The sequence below is a fragment of the Elephas maximus genome, chromosome X, assembly GCF_024166365.1.
Source record: "Elephas maximus indicus isolate mEleMax1 chromosome X, mEleMax1 primary haplotype, whole genome shotgun sequence".
Lineage (NCBI taxonomy): Eukaryota > Metazoa > Chordata > Mammalia > Proboscidea > Elephantidae > Elephas > Elephas maximus.
In genome coordinates this window covers 38,126,382-38,146,559 of record NC_064846.1, presented here as the reverse complement: position 1 = coordinate 38,146,559, position 20,178 = coordinate 38,126,382, and the positions used below count along the sequence as shown (strand labels likewise).

The following is a 20,178-nucleotide window of genomic DNA, read 5'->3' as shown; positions in this document are numbered from 1 at the left end:
TAGTTAATGAGAGCAATAGAATTTAGAGTTCCTGGTGTTCCTCTGGAGCTGATTTTGGCAGGTGATAAGCAGCTACTAAAAGGGCTTATTATTTGAGCAGAGCTTTGGCTGTCTGACTTTTAAGGTTGATTTTTTTTTTTTTTGCATGTTGTATAACGGGAGCATTGGGCAATGCCAGAAGAGGCCTTCTGGGTCAGAGATGGAAGGACTTCTCTGAATGTCTCTTCCCAACAGAACTGGATTCCAGCTGTGAACTAAGGGGCAAGCTTGTACACAGGGCCCAAGCCATGGCTTTTGTCTAGCCTCTAATCACCAAACAGGTCTTCTCACTGGTTTCTTGCATCAAGATTTCCATCAAGTCCCTATCCCAAGGAAAACATGTGTGTGTGTGTGTGTGTGTGTGTGTAATTTCTCAGCCTTTACTTGTAATGTGATCCACCTTTGAAAGAAATGTTTTTAAAAACATCTTTGAGTCATTTGCAACAGCCACATATGAAGTCCCTGTTGTCTCAGCAAGTAGATGCTCTAAAAAGTGAGGACTTTAGCCAGTTACAGTGAAAAATAGCCAAGAAGTCATCCTTCCTTCGTAAAGAGTGCCAAGCCGAAGATATCCCCAGCCCTTTTGGGTCAAGCTTTAATGTGTTGTGCCTCCTACCTTATTCTGGACTTGCTGGCTCACTGAGAGCGTTCCAGAGGCTAACTTTAGACATTTTACAGACAGTGAATGAAGTCCTTTTCCTATTCCACACTTTAGAAGTGGGTTGGTCCAAGGCCCAAAAGAAATTGAGATGGTCTTGATAAAGAGAAACTTAGTTGTGTCTCTGTTTTTTGTTTTCGTTTTGTTTGGTTTTTATGGGAACCTAAATTTATGAGAAAGTTCTGTTTAAGAGGCTATAAGCCAGCATTTGTGCCTAGTGATGTTAGTAGAATGGGAAGTAGCAGAAGGAGGAAAAGGAGGTGGTGGGTACCTAGGAAGGGATTTTATGAGCTATTAAATGAATTTTGCATACTTTATGGTATTTTAAAGATGTGTGTCCTGGGGAGAGTTGACCTTCACACTTGAAGTTACTATTTCAAGACCAACCATCCTATCAGAGACAATGTTTTGTTGAAGAGTCTAGGGAAGCACAGAAAATCCAATCATCCCGGCAGAGTTTGCTTCCTTAGAAGGAGCTATGCATTATGGTTAAGTGGTCAGCTGCTAACCAAAAGGTCGGCAGTTTGAATCCACCAGCAGCTCTTTGGAAACCCTATGGGGAAGTTCTGCACTGTCCTATAGGGTTTCTGTGAGTCAAAATTGACTGACTGCAATGGGTTTTTATGCATTATGGGAGTGAATACGTTAATTCACTAAAGCCTCTGGCATCCTAGAGGGACCACTGCTTTCACTCCTGTGTTAGTCAGAATAGACTGTACTTTGATGGAGTAACAAATGACAAATGTTTATGTGTTGCTCACATAAAGTTTAATGAAGCCTGGTTAACCCCCTTCTACCTTGTAGCAATGCCGTCTGGAACACATGACCTCCAAGGACACCATGGCAGGGGAAAAGACAGATGGTAGCCCACATGCTCTTAACTGCTTCATCCCCAAAGTGACACGTATCACTTCTATACACATGTCGTTGGCAGGAACTAGCTACATAGCCCCAATCTAACTGCAAGGGAGACTGGGATATATAGAGGTGTACCTGGTATATTTGGTGGCTATTACGAGTCTCTGCTACATTCCCTGGATACTGACTGACCCTTAACTTCCCACCCCACTCTCAGGGAATGTATGGGTAATGATGATTTTCTTATTCTGTAGAGAATGGGCTGTGAACACCAAACCGCCTCTTCAGTCGAACAGACTAAGTGCTTGTTTTATTTGAGGAGAGGCAGCAGGTCAGACAGTCCATACCTGTTTGTCAACTACAGTCATTTTTCCTTTCCCTCATCATTACCCACCACCAAGTATACATTTCCATTTTGTTTCTATCCTAAGAGTTACACCCATAAAAACATAAGAATTGCTCCCAGGTCAAACACTCTAGAGGTCCCAGGTTCTAGATCTGAGTGGAGCCTCAAGGGTGTTTGATAAGGAAGTGTGATAATTGTTCATTATGAGGTTGATCTCACAAGCTGTGCCTCCCTGCAATGACCCTAATGCCTCAGGGTTGATTCACCATAGATTAGTTCATGGCAAATCCTCGGACAAAGTTGAGTGAGTAGAATTGGTGAGAATGGGGTGTCCCAGTGTCCTTGAGAATCACACACACTCCCTCAACAAAGTCTGCATTATTACGTTGTTCCTGGGCTAACTCTTGATAGTTAATGTGGTCGTTCCTTAGGAGGAGAATGCACAGTGGAATTATTTCCAGATTTCTCGTTAGAAGTAAAGACCAGATTTCCAGAAGGAATATGAAGGGTAAGAAGTGGTCGACTGCCCCTGACCTGACTCATAGTGTTTAACTGAATCATAACCTCTACCTTCCTACCCTACTTATCTATCTAGCTAATTAATACTATATACATAATCCTGTGATACCTGGTGTTTTTGGTTGCCTAGCTTTGCTTTTGTAAAATCTCTTTCAACAATTTGTTGTGTTGTTTTCCTTTGGTTGAATCTCAGCAGTGAGCAAACTAAGGATGTAATTTACTCTTACCGCCTTTAGTATCTTCCACAGGAAAGGAGTGTCTGGAGTCAGTGGCGATCAACCCAAGGAGTGCAAATCTGCAAGGATTGCAGCTCAGCTTTCTTAGTTCTGTCATATATACCTTTCTCAAGGGTAGGCCCTTCAACCAGATGTAAGTAAGTAATCCACAGAGTGGCTGATTGGCTGATGTGCTGGCTGTCTCAGAAGAGTAGGAAGGGCAGAAATGAAGGAGGTAGGGGTTAAGAAGAGTGTATCTGAAATAGGGCTGTCAAGCAAGTGACACCTGTGACCACCACTAGGGGAGGAGTCCTGTCACATGGAGGATAGTAACCTACTCCATGGCTTGCAGGTGTCGGGGTCACCAATAAAAACATGACACACAGGCACTGAATGAACAGTGCTTCATTCACATGGAGAAGAGACAGAACAAGTTCAGCTTCAGTAGTGGGTGTCATCCCCCATGGCCAGCAGGTCTCATTTTGCCTCCAACCCAGGGGGGTGGTCTGCATGAACCCGTCTTGTACTGCAGCAGGAGGACCCTGTTTCCTCCCCACCGGGAACAGATAGAGCAGTAGGGTTGGCCAGGTGCCTTATGACACACACATTTAGCTAAGCAGTTCCTGGGAATGTTGACATGTACTCAGGGCATGAGGGGAGGGATGTGCTGATATGTCAACATCTGCTATGGTGTGTGTTTTGGGTCAAGACACCCCAGAAAGGGAGTCATCCCACACCCACATCCCGTCCGAGAAGCCAGGCTGACACATCTGGTCATAAGTACAAGGTTCACTTGTGGGTCACAGAGAAAGGCGGCAGGCTGTGCTTGGTCTGCCCCCTTTTACAAGAGCCATGGTAATTATTGTCATTTTCTTTCCTCTGGCTTTGTTTCTTTATTCCGTGTGGGTTTTATTATCTTGAATCTAGATGTGACTCATCCAAACAGTTCTTGAATATAGACCATATTCCCTTTAGAGCCACTGCCAAACTCATTATGGCCAGAAGATTCTTAAGGCCCAGGTGCAGTGTTCATGTCCATTGGAATTTACCATCTAAAATGATTTCACACATGTAAACAGTATGCCCTTTATAATGTTACTTAATTGTTTCTCAGCTCTTCCAGGTTGAATGGCTTTTAAAAATTTCCTTTTGTAATTTTTTCTATTCTAGTTGGGAAAACATCATTTGAGGGTTGCTGTTTACATTTCCCCTTTCTTCCCCAATAACAAAATTTTGATTCTTCCATGTGACTTTGACATTTTCATGTCTTTCTCTTCCTATTTCCTATCCGTGCTATTGATTGCAACTTTCCTCACTAAGTCTCCTTCTCCTCTCCAAATATCAAATCCTAAGCTTTTGTCTCTTTTCCGGAAATCTTTGATTCGAAGTGTTGTATATGATTTCCAGTGAAACTTGTAAGTGACCAGAGATATCTAACTTTGAGTCAGTTAGAATTTCTCAGACTTTTGTGATCTTTCCAAAATGAAAATACTTTATTTGTAGTACTTCACTTATCATCGCCAAGTATCTGGAAACTGGGTAGGGGCATGTTTTGCCCCGATACAGCTGCTAACCAAAAGGTGGGCAGTTCAAATCCACCACCTGAGCCTTGGAATCCCTATGGGGTAGTTCTACTCTGTCCTATAGGGTTGCTGTGGGTTGGAATCAACTCGATGGCAATGAGTTTGTTTGTTTTAAGAATGGACAAATCAAGATTCAGAGATGATAAATAACTTTTCATTGTCACCGCCCTGCTGGTTGTTTGATGTCCAGACCCAAATAATGAAATGATGGGCCTGTGAATTCTGGATTATTACCCCTTTCCAGGCAAGAAATGATACTGAGACAGGCTCAGGGAGACTGCTCTGCATTTTGTGGGGTTAATGGTCTGTCAGACCCTAGCAGAGGCAAAACTGTTCAGTTGGAGGTCCCTGGAAGGCAGAACCCCAATATCTAGGCAATCTCCTCTTTTAGGCCCTCAGCATAGCTGGGCTTTTTGGGTCTGGCCCAGCTCTCTGAGCAGAACCTTGTAGTAATCCTTCCCTACACAGGATGTGGGCACCATGGGAGTTTTGCTGTCAAGAATGTTATAGAACCCAATTAAAAAATGGGCAAAGGATATGAACTGGCACTTCACTAAAGAAGATATTCAGGTAGCTAACAGATACATGAGGAAATGCTCATGATCATTGGCCATTAGAGAAATGCAGATCAAAACTACAATGAGATTTCATCTCAGTCCAACAAGGCTGGCATTAATCCAAAAAACACAAAATAATAAATGTTGGAGACGCTGTGGAGAGATTGGAACACTTATACACTGCTGGTGGGAATGTAAAATGGTATAAACACTTTGGAAATTGATTTGGCTCTTCCTTAAAAAGCTAGGAATAGAACCACCATACGATCCATCAATCCCACTCCTTGGAATATATCCTAGGGGATTAAGAGCCTTTATGCGAACAGATACATGCACACCCATGTTCATTGCAGCACTGTTTACAATAGCAAAAAGATGGAAGCAACTAAGGTGCCCATCAACAGATGAATGGATAAATAAATTATGGTATATTCACACAATGGAATACTATGCATCGATAACAATGATGAATCTGTGAAACATTTCATAACATGGAGGAATCTGGAAGGCAGTATGCTGAGTGAAATTAGTCAGTTGCAAAAGGACTAATATTGTATAAGACGACTATTATAAGAACTTGAGAAATAGTTTAAACTGAGAAGAAAACATTCTTTTGTGGTTATGAGAGGGGGAGGGAGGGACGGAGAGAGGGGGGTTTACTAAATAGATTGTAGACAAGAACTATTTTAGGTGAAGGAAAAGACAGCACACAATACAGGAGAGGTCAGCACAACTGGACTAAACTAAAAGCAAAGAAGTTTCCTGAATAAACCGAACGCTTCAAAGGCCAACGTAGCAGAGGCGGGGGTTTGGGGACCATGGTTTCAGGGGACATCGAGGTCAGTTGGCATAATAAAATCCATTAAGAAAATATTCTGCATTCCACTTTGGAGAGTGGCGTCTGGGGTCTTAAACACTAGCAAGCGACCATGTAAGATGCTTACAATTGGTCTCAACCCACCTGGAGCAAAGGAGAATGAAGAACACCAAAGATAACAAGGTAATTATGAGCCCAAGAGACAGAAAGGGCAGCATAAAGCAGAGACTACATCAGTCTGAGACCAGAAGAACTAGATGGTGCCTGGCTACAACCAATGACTGCCCTGACAGGGAGCACAACAGAGAACCCCTCAGGGAGCAGGAGAGCAGTGGGTTGCAGATCTCAAATTCTCATAAAAAGACCAGACTTAATAGTCTGACTGAGACTAGAAGGACCCTGGTGGTCTTGGTCCCCAGGCCTTCTGTTAGCCCAAGACAGGAAGCATTCCCAAAGCCAACTCTTCAGACAGGGATTGGACTGGACTATGGGATAGAAAACAATAATGGTGAGGAGTGAGCCTCTTGGATCAAACAGACACATGAGACTATGTGGGCAGCTCTTGTCAGGAGGGGAGATGAAAGGGCAGAGGGAGTCAGAAGTTGGCGGAATGGACACGAAAATAATGGAGGGAAGGAGTGTGCTGTCTCATTAGGCAGAGAGCAAACAGGAATATATAACAAGGTGTATATAAGGTTTTGTATGACAGACTGGCTTGATTTGTAAACTTTCACTTAAAGCACAATAAAAATTAAAAAAATGTTATAGACAGTAGAAATTGTTTTTAAGCATTGCTTAAACTAACCAAGGATGACTGAGGGTGGGAGGGAGAATGGCCTCCTCTGCAGCATATCAAATGAGGTTGTTGTTCTGTAAAAATGGTGTGGTGGCAGCGCCTGACCTCCTCCAATCCCATAAGGGAGAAGGAGAACCAAGATCAATAGCACAAGGCTGACTCCCATGAGGTGGAGACCAGACAGGCCTCCTCTCTCTGCCATGTTTACTAATTCTGACACCAACCGTCCCTCCCACAGCACTCTCTGCCGGGTTTGATAATTCATTGCAATGGCCACACAGAACTCACCGACCATACTCATGATTACGGGGTTTATTAGGGAAGTAACAGTTATACTTCAGGCTCAGGAATGCTCAGGATGCATTTCTTCCATCAGGACAGCCTCTTCCCAGCGGTGCTGGCAGGCACACCTCTCCCTGGCCCTACGCCTCTCCCCAAAGGCACTCAGCTTTCTCTCTCTGTGGGCTGGGAAGCCCACCACACCATCTCCTGCTGCTGGGTTATTGCTGCTGAGTCTCTCCTGCCACCCCCTCTCACCGTCTTCAGCGTTACAGCTTGCCCGCTCTCTCTGCCTCCTGCTTCCAGGAGCTTCTCAGCACAGGGATCCTGGGTCCAAAGGATGCACTCTCTGCTCCTGGCTGTTCTTCCTTGGTGGTGGTAGGATCCTCCTCTCTGCTCTGGAATTGGCTCTCTTTTAAGGCAAAACTGGCCAATCCCCTTGGTAGGCCACAGTTACCCTATCACACAGTCCTGCCCAATCACCTGGGAGGGAGTTACAAGACCATGGCTAGAAAGGCCACACAAAAGTAATTAATCCACTGCATGCTCTTAGCTGCTCTCAAGTCAGCCCCCGGCTAATGGTGACCTAGTGCACAACAGAATGAAGCACTGCCTTGTCCTGTGCCATCCCTATCATTGGTTGCAGATTGAACTGTTTTCGTTGGTTAATTTTGGGAAGTAGATCACCAGACCTTTCTTCCTAGTTCATCCTAGTCTGGAAGTTCCACTGAAGCCTGTTCAGCATTGTCACAACATACAAGCCTCCACTGACAGACAGGTGCATTGGCTGGGAATTGAACTCAGGTCTCCCACATGGAAGGCAAGAATTCTGCCACTGAACTGTTACTGCAGCCCATCAAATGAGGTAATGACTGTGAAAGTGATTTCTAAATTGTAGAAATATGGAATACATGATGTTGTTGCTCTCGAGTCGTTTCTGACTCATAGTGACCCTGGGTACCGCGGAACAAAACATCGCATGGTCCTGTACCATTCTCACAGTCATTGCTATGTTTGAGCCCACTGTTGCAGCCACTGTGTCAGTCCATCTCATCAAGGGTCTTCTGACCCTCTATTTTACCAAGCATGATGTCCGTTTCCAGGGACTGGTCCCTCCTGATAACATGTCCAAAGTACGTGAGACAAAGTCTCGCCATTCTTGCTTCTAAGGAGCGTGCTGGCTGTACCTCCAAGACAGACTTATTCATATTCTGGCAGTCCAAGGTATATTCAGTATTCTTTGCCAACACCATATTCAAAGGCATCAATTCTTCTTCAGTCTTCTTTATTCTTTGTTCAGCTTTCGCATGCATATGAGGCAATTGAAAACACCATGGCTTGGGTCAGGCTCACCTTTGTCTTCAAAGTGACATCTTTGCTTTTTAACACTTTAAAGAGGTCTTCTGCAGCAGATTTGCCCAGTGCAATCTGTCCTTTGATTTCTTGACTGCAGCTTCCATGGCTGTTGATTGTGGATCTAAGTAAAACAAAATCCTTGACAACTTCAATTGTTTCTGCATCATTTACCATGATGTTGATCCAGTTGTGAGGATTTTTGTTTTCTTTATGTTGAGGTGTAATCCATACCGAAGGCTGTGATCTTTGATCTTCATTAGTAAGTGCTTCAGGTCCTCTTCACTTTCAGCAAGCAGGGTTGTGTCATCTGCATAATGCAGGTTGTTAATAAGTCTTCCTCCAATCCTGATGCCCCGTTCTTCTTCATATAGTCCAGCTTCTTGAATTATTTGCTCAGCATACGGATTGAGTAAGTATGGTGAAAGAATATAACAGTGACACACATCTTTCCTGACTTTAAACCAATCAGTATCTCCTTGTTCGGTTTGAACAACTGCCTCTTGACCTATGTTCAGATTCCTCATGAGCACAATTAAGTATTCTGGAATTCCCATTCTCCTCAGTGTTATCCATAATTTGTTATGATCTACACAGTTGAATGCCTTTGCAACTACACAGGTAAACATCTTTCTGGTATTCTCTGCTTTCAGCCAGGATCCATCTGACATCAGCAATGATATCTCTTGTTCCATGCCCTCTTCTGAATCTGGCTTGAATTTGTGGCAGTTCATTGTCAGTGTACTGCTGCAACTGTACATGATACGTGATAGTTATTGCCATTACTCTGTAAATTGCATGTGTTGCTTCCCCCCCCCCCATATTTTAAAGGAAGACCTCTATGATCTCAATTATTGCTATATTTTGAAAATTCAGAGTTCATCTTATTTAGCTTACTCCTGATTAGTGCATTTTTATATCACTGGGTTTCCCTCGGCATCTGTCTACGCACCAGAAATCACCTGTTTTCTGTCCTCAGTCCTTTACAGTTCCTCTGGGAATGATGCAGAGATGCTCCTCTGTCAGAGGTTAAGAGCACACCCCAAAGCCAAAGTCCCTCTGCTTTTTCAGGACTTTTTTCATTTTCTGAGAGAAAAATCTGGCATGGTCTCATGTTTATTTTTAGTTACTCTTCCCAATTTTCTGTCACTAAAAGTTGTCTAAGCCAGGGAGTTGGGGTGAGGACGGGGGGTCTTGAGGCATGGCCTGGTTCCAGGCAGATATTCAGTAGCACGGCACTAATTCCTAGGTCAGGCTTCTGGCACCATCTGCCCTCTGGAAACTTGCCCTAAAACCTGGAAGGAAGAAATAGCCACGAACTCCCTCAAACACACAGAGACAACACTAAAGCCAGGCCTTTTCTAATGCTTTGTTTATAGAAAAGCTCTAAAGAATTCTGTAATCTGGTTTCTAGCCAGAACAGATTAGAAGCAACAGGAAGAATTATTGGAGTGGGGGGCGCAAGAGTGCTCAGACAAATTGACAGGAGAAGTACCAGCTGAGGGCCTAATATCCTGGAAAGAAACAGAAAACCAAAATAGCACAACCTACTAAAGGATGTTGATTCTGATTCATCTGAGCTAGCTGGGAAAAGGTTTGATGTGCTAAGAAATCTGGGAAGCATGTAATATACAATTGGCCTACCATATCCACGGGTTCCGCATTCCCAGTTTTAACCATCTGTGAATCGAAAGTATTTGGGGAAAAAAAGAAGGTTCCAAAAAGCAAAACTTGAATTTGTTGTGCCCAAGCATTACGCTGAATCTATGTGAATGAGGTTATGGGTAGGCACCCCCTGCTGTAGCCTCCTACCATTTCACAGCTCCTCAGTCTCTGTCTAGCACTGATTGAGCAATGTTCGCCTCACATCTTGTTAATTTGTTACTTGAGTTGTGCACACCCTTTGTTTCTGTGAAAAAATGGTTCTGTTTTAGTTATGTAGCGCTGCTGTAACAGAAATACCACAAGTGGATGGCTTTAACAAAGAGAAATTTATTCTCTCAGTCTAGGAGGCTACAAGTTGGAATTCAGGGTGCCAGCTCCAGGGGAAGGCTTTCTCTCTCTATCGGCTCTGGGGAAAGGTCCTTGTTGTTAATCTTCCCCAGTCAAAGAGCTTCTCAGCGCAGGGACCCCAGATCCAAAGGATGCTCTGTTCTCCTGGCTCTTGTTTCTTGGTGGTATGAGGTCTCCCTGCCTCTCTGCTCCCTTCTCTCTTTTATATCTGAAAAGACATTGACTTAAGAGACAACCTAATCTTGTAGATTGAGTCCTGCCTCATTAACATAACCACCTCTAATCCTGCCTCCTTAACATCACAGAGGTAGGATTTATAACACATTAGATAATCATATCAGATCACAAAATGGTGGACAATGACACAATACTGGGAATCGTGGCCTAGCCAAGTTGACACACATTTGGGGGGACACAATTCAATCCATACCAAACCCAAATGTCATTAACTGATGACTGGATCAACAACTGTGGAATATTATTCAACCATAAAAGAATGAAGTACCGATACACGATTGGGAGACACAATTTAATCCATGACAGGCTCCTAAAAAGCAATGAAGTGGTCAAAGCAGTCCCTCCAAGGCGGTGTGAAGGGGTTGAGGAGAACAAGAGAAAGGAGTTACAGGCTAGTAAGGGATGGCTCGCTAGCTCTGTAAAGCACTACAGCCTCAAGAACTTCAATATCACCAGTGAATTGGCATTGGTTGCTGTCCAGGCAGCATCAGAGTTCCCAGAAGAGCTCCAGAAACTCATGGAAGAGAAAGGCTACCTTCCAGAGCAAGTAAGTCTTCAATTGTGAGGAAACAACTATTTATGTAACTTTTACATTGTATTAGGTATTATAAGCGATCTAGAGGTGATTTAAAGTGTACGGGAGGATGTGCGTAGGTTACATGCAAATACTATGCCATTTTATATAAGAGACTCGAGCATCCATGGATTTTGGTATTCGCAGGGAGTCCTGGAACTAGTCCCGCTTGGATACCGAGGGTTGACCGTATACACGTATATTTCACGTGTAAGTGAAATTATGATTTAAAGGTTTTGGTGTTTAAAGGATATGATTCCCATATCTGTGTAAATTCAATTCTTCCTAACTCTACCATACCTCACCTAAACCAGAATTATGAGGTATTTTCACTAATGGCAATATAATGCTTTCTTAGAAAGATTTGCAGCCTGAGAGGGACTGAAAGTAACACTGGCTTTGCGAGAATAGTTCAGGCACTGAATAAGAATGTGATCTGTGTGCTGAAGTTATTAATTCCAGGATTTGGTACTCAGAGAGGTGTCTCCTTTCAGACTTCATCTGAGGATACCTCAACTGCCTGTGGGCTTTTTCTCACGTTCCGAAGATTGGCCCAAGAGCTGCCCCAAGCACCTCCACAGAAGCCCCAGTTCTGTGGGGGTGCAGCTCAGGCCTTGGGGGTCCCTTAGAAGAACTACTGCCAGGTTGTCGCCTGGGTTCACTGTGCTGCTGAACCAGCCCAGCCCCTTGGTCACCCCCTTTGAGTCAGAAGCCTGGGCAAGGCGCTGAGTCTAGGGTGCAAATTCTGCGTTTGCAGCCAATGCTGCATGCGTAGCCATAAGCTTTCTGCCCGGCCGCTGTGAATGGGCAGGCGTGTGGTAGGAGGAGACGGTGGTTGGGCCAGGGCTTCCTGCTGCTGTCATATGTATTGCAATTACCTCCATCCTTTTCCTCATCTGTTGTCTGGCCACTGCGTTGCTGCCAGCAGGAGGTGAGTTTTATTCACCCCTCTCTCTGACCCCCCACCTGTACCCTGTGACACAGAGTGTGATTGGCCTGCTAAAAGCAAAGAAGCAGTGAGCCTGCAGAGCGCATAAAGCAATCAGATGCATGTCTCACTTAGCCCGTGTAATTGTGATGTCTTGGCTCAGCCTCTTGCAGCCCTTCCTGTTCTGGCTCTTAACATGCTTCGCCATGAAATGGTTGCTAGTTGGGAGATTTACTACATCCACCTTCTTTAGAGATGATTCTTATGGCTGTAGAACTACTTAATAGGGCACTAAAATGGAGTAGAGCACTGGACTGGGAATCAGGGAAATGAGTTCTGATTGATCCTGGATGAACTGTGGATTGCTGTTTGATCTTTGACAGATCTCTTATCTGCCAGAGGGGGAGGGGTACAGTGGTTGTATTAGAGGATTTTTTTTTAAGGTGTAAGCTAAGCCCTAGTGGCGCAGTGGTTAAGAGCTCGACTGCTAACCAAAAGGTCAGTGGTTTGAACCCACCAGCCACTCTGCGGGAGAAAGATGTGGCAGTCTGCTTTCATAAAATTCACAGCCTTGGAAACCCTATGGGGCAGTTCTACTCTGTCCTATAAATCACTATGAGTCGGAATCAACTCAACAGCAGTGGGTTTGGTTTTTTTTTTAAGGTTTAAGTACTAAACATTCCATTCTCTTTCCAGTTTATACAGACAGAAAGGTTTTAGTTCACTTCCTAGAGTGGCTTGTCTTTTCCTCTGTATCTATGCCTCCCTTCACCTGAATCTCTCTTTTGATTAAGTAGTTACGAATCTATTACTTTTGAAAGCTGCCCTGGAAATGTGGAAAGATTGTAAGAACAGAGATACATAAGTTTTGATTTTGAAACTGACATATGGAATTCACAATTAATGGAGTTATTGTATCCCAGCTGGAATTTTAATGACTGAATCACAGATCAGCCAAGCGAACCATCTGTGATGCAGCGAAATTTGGAACTAGACATCTCAGCCTCAGTTTACTTGCAAGTGACTTGTTTAGGGGCAGGGGGGATATGCTGTACCATCACCTCCCATTCTTAGCACTACCCAGAAAAAGCAGGGGAGGGGCTGAAAAGAGTGTGGCAGCAACTGGACAAAGATGCCAGACAAGTAGCAGACTTTATTAAATGCCCACTGTTCGGCAAATGAGCCAGACATTGTAAGACCAGGGAGATGAAGAGGACAGCTTTCTGCCTGTTCTTGCTTTTGGGCCTATATCAAGTTGTTTTCTTCACTTGGCATGCCCTCCTCCTCCTCTTTGCTTATTCAAAATCCTGCTCATCTGGCAAGCTCCACTTCTATTAAGTTCAGCAAACCTTTACTGAGGACTTCCCAGTTACTCAGCCCTCTTTTGGGGATACTAAGACTTAGTCCTTGCCCTCAGTCCGACTGTACTATACTGTTTTGTTTGGCTCACTTTTGCTTCCCATATGTTCCTTTTTTCTCTTCACTAGAGCTTAAGCTCCTTGAGGGCAAAGAATGGGTTTTGAGAATCCTGAGACCACCCCAAGTTCGGTGATTCTCTAGAAGGACTCACAAGACTCATTAGTACGTTTTACTCACAGCTAAGGTTTGTTACAGCAAAGGATACAGAGCAGAGGCAACAGAGAAAAGATAAGCATCAGTCAGGCACAGGCTTCCAAGTCCTTCCCCATCCAGGGCTACTCAGGAGTGCTTTCTCTTTAGCAACAAACTACAGGGACACCTGCGAAAAAGGTCTCTGCCCCAAGAAGCCTGCTCAAGTTACAGGGTCCGATGCTTTTATGGAACTGAAACTGACCCCAGCATTGAAACTGGGTATATCATGAATCTTGCTAACCAATCTTGAAAAGCCCTGACAAGCCAGTATGGCATGTTGCATTGCTCTGGGCATATAAAACAACATCATCAATCAGTGACATAAAGAACATTTAGAAGGCCGTATCCCCAGGGCTTGGCCTAGGATCAATCGTGGTTCTAAGCTACCCTGAAGATATGCAAGGACTGAGCAACTACAACTCCTATGTTAACTCTTTTTTCAAAAGTGTGTCTTATACCAGACTTAATGGTCTGACTGAGACTGGAGGGACCCTGGAGGTCATGGGCCCCAGACCCTTTGTTAGCCCAAGACTAGAACCATTCCTGAAGCCATCTCTCCAGACAGGGATTGGACTGGACTATGGGATAGAAAATGCTACTGGTGTCGGAGTGAGCTTCTTGGATCAAGTAGACACATGAGACTATGTGGGCAGCTCCTGTCTGGAGGGGAGATGAGAGGGCAGAGGGGGCCAGAAGCTGGCCGAATGGATATGAAAATAGAGCGTGGAGGGAAGGAGTGTGCTGTCTCATTAGGGGGAGAGCAATTAGGAGTATATAGCAAATATGTATGGGAGACTGACTTGATTTGTAAACTTCCACTTAAAGCACAATAAATAAACAAATAAAAAAAAAAAGTGTGTCTTATGCATTTCATGGATCCCCTCGGAGCCATTAGCATCGGGTAGCACAGGATCTTGACCTTTCCTCTGAGCTCAAAACTCACCTGTTTTACTGTCTGCTTGCTGTGTTCAGTCCCGTAGGCATTGGTATAGCCACCTCAGCATGTCAAAATGAACTCTTCATTACTCCGCCCCAACCAAAACCTGCTCTTCTTCATCTCAGTGAACTGTCAGTACCAGTCACTGTGTTGCTCAGGCCCCAGAATCTGGGTGTTAACCTTGATCTTCCTCTTCTCTTTATCTCCCACAACCAATTAGTAATTCTTATTGATTCTGACTCTAAGGCATATACCAAATCTGAACATTTCTCATTCTCTCAACCACCACAGCCTAAACTGTCATAATCTTTGATCAGGACCACTGGCCTCCTGAATGTTTCTATTTGTTTCCCCTACAGCTTTTTCTCCACGTACCACCAGGAGTGATCCCTTAAAATGTATGTCAGATTGTGTCACTCCCCACTATTCACAACCTCCCATGACTTCTCAACATGCTTGGAATACAATTCAAACTTTTTACTCTCCTGCTCACTCATCATGCTCTATCTAACCTCAGACCAGGTGGGTTTGTTCCTTCCTCATGTGCTATTCCTTCTCCCTGGACTATTCTTCCCCTAACTCTTCAAATGGCTGCATCTTTCTTATCTTTAAGTCGCAGCTCCACTTTCAGCCACTCATGGATACCTTCTCTGACCACCTATCTAAGCTATCCCTGCCCATCCCCTCATCTGAAGACATCATTGTTTATATATTTATTGTCACTCTACACTGATTAGAATGTAAACTCACGAGAGAAGATCCTTGTCTGTCTTATTCAGAATGATGTCCCCAGCATCTAGACTATGCCAGACTCAGAATAGGCAGCCAATCTGGATATAGTAGGTAATTAATAAATGTTCAGTATTTGATTACTTGAAAGTGATGAACTTGTCTCTATCTTAGAAGGTTTATATTCTACTGAAGAATTGGGTAGAAAAAAACAAAATCCGACACAGGAGATGTCAGCATTCTGGATAACAGAAAGCAGCAAGCAATAGAGTGGCCACACTGAGTAGGTAGAATCCATCTAGCTTAGTGTTCTCACTGATAGGACACTTCTGGGGGCTATTTGAAGGGAAATAGCAGCAGCTTGGAAATTATAAATGGAAGGCAAGGATCATGGGGAGTTGATGGTTTTTCCAGGGTAGTGGCAGTGATGTTTCTGCCAGAGAAGCACCGAACAGTATGATCGGGCCTTGTTTCTGGCCTTTCCAGGGCCTGGCTTTATTGGTCTCTAGAGATCTTGTGGACTCTCTAATATTGCCTAACAAATTCCCTTTCTGCTTAAACTAGCCATAGCAGGTTCTGTTGTTTGAAGCTAAGAACTCTGACCTATACCTATCCAATAGGTTGAAAAAAAAGTTGAAATTCAGAACGCTGGCTTGTAACTGATGTTTAAGCTTGAATGGAAAATATTGAAATGATACTGACCTTGGAGGCGTTACTTCAAAACTGAACCAAAACATCTAACTATATCAAAGTTATATGCTAAGTTTGATGCAGAGTAATTTATTTACTCTTATGCCTGGGGAAAAATTGTACAAACATATGTTTTTATGTGTCTTTAAAGCACCATTTTAAAAAAAGGAGCATTTTGAGCATTTGTTCCTTTAAGTTATATGCTATTATAGTCCAGTGTAATTTTTAATAAGTGTATCAATTACTATGTGAAAGAGACTTTACATATTTTTAAAAGGCAAAACTAAACTATGTATGGTGTTAAGACTGCAAATGGGGTGAATAAAATTATAAAAGGAAGCAAGGGAGGGATTACCCTAAGAGTTAGTATACTGGTTAAGATTAAGATGCATACATGTCAGGCTTCCAGGGTAACAGGCAAAGTTCTGTTTTTTGACCTAGATGGTAATTAAAAGGGTATTTTTAAAAAATAATAATCTATTACTATATGCAGTTATATATATTATATATTTTTAATAAAAATGGTTAAAAATAAATATATCAGCCACTCAAATGTGATATTTTAATGGAAATGTCCCCTGTGTGTTTTCATTTCAGGATCTCTGAAGACTTCATTATGGAGTTTGTCTTTGGGAACACGTGATTCTTGTGTAAGCTTAACAGAGAATTAGCTAAAATGTGATTCCTAACAATCAGAGTAATGTGAATGAAAACAAGACAGCACTTTTCCCCATAGCATCAGCAAAGACTTCTTAAAAAATGTTACTACTCAGTATTAGTAAAAGTATAGAGAGAAGGGCACTTATATGCCCTGCTGATAGGAGTTTCAATGAGCACAACCTTTCTAGAAAGCCATTTTGCAATCTGTAACAAGGACCTACAAAAATGTTCACACTCTTTTACCCAGTAAACTCAATTCTAGGAAATTTATGCTAAGGAAATTATCAGAGGTATACAAGAAAATATATGTACAAGGATGGTCATTGCAGAGGTTTTGTAATGCGAAGTCTTGGAAACAACAGAAATGTTTAACACTAGGGAAATAGTACAATCACCAGATGCAATATTATGCAGCTATCAGTATGGGCAGTGGTAATATATGCATATCAAATAATGATGACGATAGCCAACTTTATTGGTCACTTATTATTTGCTAGGTACCGTTAAAGCTCTTTACATGAATTCTTTCATTCTTGCAACAACACTTTCAGGTGAATACGATACCTATTTTTATATTACAGATAAAGAAACAGGCTCAGTTAGGTTAAGTAACTTGCCCAAAGTCACATTGTAAATAAACAGTAGAGCCAAGGTTTGAATCCAGGCCTGTGTACTCTATATTTACATAAAGGCTGTTAAGAGTAGTAATCTTTGGGTGATGGGATTATAGTAACTTTTATTTTTTTACTTCATATTTTCCTCTTTGCTGTTATTCACATACAATAAGCATTTATTAGTTTTGCAGGAGAGAACACAAATAAGCCAAATAAGGAGTGAAATGGGGGACGTTACAACAGACCCAACTGAAATAAAAAGGATTGTAACAGAGTATTATGAAAAACTATACTTCAACAAACTTGAAAACCTAGGGGAAATGGACAAATTTCTAGAAACACACTACCTACCCATTTATTACATTTATATAATCAGAAAAAAAATAGCTCCTTCCAGATATTCCTGCCACACAGAAATGCACTGACTTCTTGTGCAAGTGTCCAGGGTTGAGGGTAGGACCAAGGGTCTTGAGGTAGGACATACTAAATAGTTTCCTTGGGCTTGGCTTTCTCTGCATCATCAGTGGTCCAGTTTCTTCCTAGGAACACTGTCTTCTAGTTAGAGACTGGAAATGCAACTGCCTTGGTTTGGGTTCCTTGCTTCTGAACAAGTAGAATCTTGTTGAAGAAGGGAATAGCATGTGGGGGCAGTGACAAAGGGCAGGAACTGCCTGCTTTCTGAATTTCCTACTGAGATTGCCGACTTCATTTCCTTCCTTCACACTGCCTACCTCATAGCTGTGTTTTATGCTGCAGGGGTTCTCTGATTGGGCACCTGTTGTTTGCCTCTCTGCCGCCATAAAAGGGTTCAGGTGGCCAGCTTCCCTTTAGCTTTGGCTAGGCAGCAACCTCCATTAGTCCAAGAGGACTTTTGGCTTCCAGTGCTTCATCATACGTTTGTATTATTTCTGTGTAGAACTTCCACCTAATCCCAACCAGTCTTTTCCTAAACTTGGGTCTTTTGAGGGAAGATGAGGCAAGAAAATGCAACAGACTCTGTGAATCTTTCTCTCAGTCTGGGAAAACTTGATTCAACACACCTGCCTTACTAACAGCAGATCAGTATGCGGAACAAAGACACTCAAGGAGTTTGCTAGAAGGTCAATTCAGAGTAATGGGAAAGAAACCTAGCTCTCCGGCTTCCTAGGCACCCTGTGCTGTCTATTTTTAGCCAAGCTACCCAAGCCTTGTCCACCTGGTGTGAAAACCAAAGTAGGCACACAGTTTGCTCATAAACATTCCTGTGCTTGCCAGCTCATGCCAGCCAGCCATTTAGATGTTGGTTTTAAGCCGCGAGCCCCCCTTGTCTCCAGCCACTAGGGCCTGCAGGGAATGCACACCAAGGGATCAACAGCCTGAGTTTTTCCCCAAAGCCAAGTGACCTCAGCCATATATTCTACAATGAGAGGTGTGTCTCTTACTGTCTCATCTTGGCAGGGCTCAGAGAATGACTCCCTCTTAGTTCCACAGTTCTTCGAGCGTGTTGACCTACTTTCTCTCCTTCAGAGGGAAGACAGGAACCAATAAATATCTCCAGTGAGTACCCTAGCTTTCAGAGGCGTTAATTCTGTCTCCTGGCTCCTAGTTCTTTCTTTGCTCCATTATCATTCTGCTACAGCCACTTCAGGCATGACTGAATGAGAACCTTGTGTGTTGCTTACTGGCCCCATTTTACAGGTATGTTTTCAGATGTAGTGTGACCCACACATCACAGAGCTGGGGGCAGTCCTCCCCAACTTTCTCTACTGCATCTCATTGCTAAGTGGAACGAGCTGGACTGAATTATTTCTGAATGAGAATCTTTGGGGAATCAGCAAGTTCTGTGATATTACCCATGCTATTTTATGGATACACTAACTGGCAGCATTATGGCCTGAGAAGAACATTCAGTTTGAGACTCCTGACTTGACTTCATATAGCTTTACTGTGAGCCTCTAAGAAGAGTTTTAGGTGACTCAACAGGCAGAATCTCTTTTTTGGACAGTGTATAGGTGACTCTGAAATGCCTACATTAAGATTCTCTGAGATAAACTGACCATTTTAGGCAGTCCTTACCCCTCCTTGTCTGCATGCCATTGCCCACTTCCTCTAGCTATCAGCTGGGATTGCCTTGGAAAATATATATTCATTTTAACGTCAATCTGAGAAAAATTAATTATAGGGATAAGTGTCCTGAAGTTCAGAGAGAAGTAGGATGTGGACTGGTCATGTAGTGTATTTCCGAGTGCCTCTGGGATTATCTGCTCGCTTTAATAACCTGCCGTAACTTTTCTCCATGACCATATTTTAGCTCTCCTATCTCCAGGTGGGAAACCCTGGCGGCGTAGTGGTTAAGTGCTACGGCTGCTAACCAAAGGGTCGGCAGTTCGAATCCACCAGGCACTCCTTGGAAACTATCGGGCAGTTCTGCTCCGTCCTATAGGGTTGCTGTGAGTCGGAATCGACTCGACGGCACTGGGTTTGGTTTGTTTTTATCTCCAGGTGCTTTGTCTCAGTTCTTCCCCACTTGTCCCTGTGTGTAGAGCAGATAATAACCAGCCTGCCATCTAGTATCGCTCACATTCCATTTATGTTGGAAGTGCTAACAGGATTTTTTATATTTTTAGTGTACTTTAGATGATGGTTTACAGAACTAGCTTCTCATTAAACAGTTAGTACACATATTGTTTTATGACACTGGTTAACAACCCCACGACATGTCAACACTCTCCCTTCTCAACCTTGGGTTCCCTATTACGAACTTTCCTGTCCCCTCCTGCCTTCTAGTCCTTGCCCCTGTGCTGTTGTGTCCCTTTAGTCTCATTTTGTTTCATGGGCCTGTCTAATCTTTGCCTGAAGGGTGAACTCCAGGAGTAACTTCATTACTGAGCTAAAAGGGTGTCCAGGGGCCATACTCTCGAGGTTTCTCCAGTCTCTTTTAGGCCAGTAAGTCTGGCCTTTTTTTGTGAGTTAGAATTTTGTTCTACAGTTTTCTCCAGCTCTGTCCAGAACCCTCTATTGTGATCCCTGTCAGGGCAGTCAGTAGTGGTAGCCGGGCACCATCTAGTTGTACTGGACTTAGTCTGATGCAGGCCTTGGTGGTTGTGGTCCATTAGTCCTTTGGACTAACCTTTCTTAGTGTCTTTAGTTTCCTTCATTCTCCCTTGCTCCTGAAGGGGTGAAACT

At 43.2% G+C, this 20,178-nt stretch overlaps 1 long non-coding RNA gene across 4 annotated transcripts in view; it reads left to right on the top strand.

Annotated features, from left to right (window-relative positions):
- LOC126068563 (uncharacterized) overlaps positions 1-19,355 on the top strand; it is a 35,010-nt gene extending 15,655 nt beyond the window's left edge. For all 4 annotated transcript variants that reach the window (XR_007515739.1, XR_007515740.1, XR_007515738.1 and 1 more), the window contains one exon: positions 16,337-19,355. This is a non-coding gene — a long non-coding RNA (uncharacterized LOC126068563). The remainder of the gene's footprint in view (positions 1-16,336) is intronic.
- The last annotated feature ends 823 nt before the right edge of the window (positions 19,356-20,178 follow it).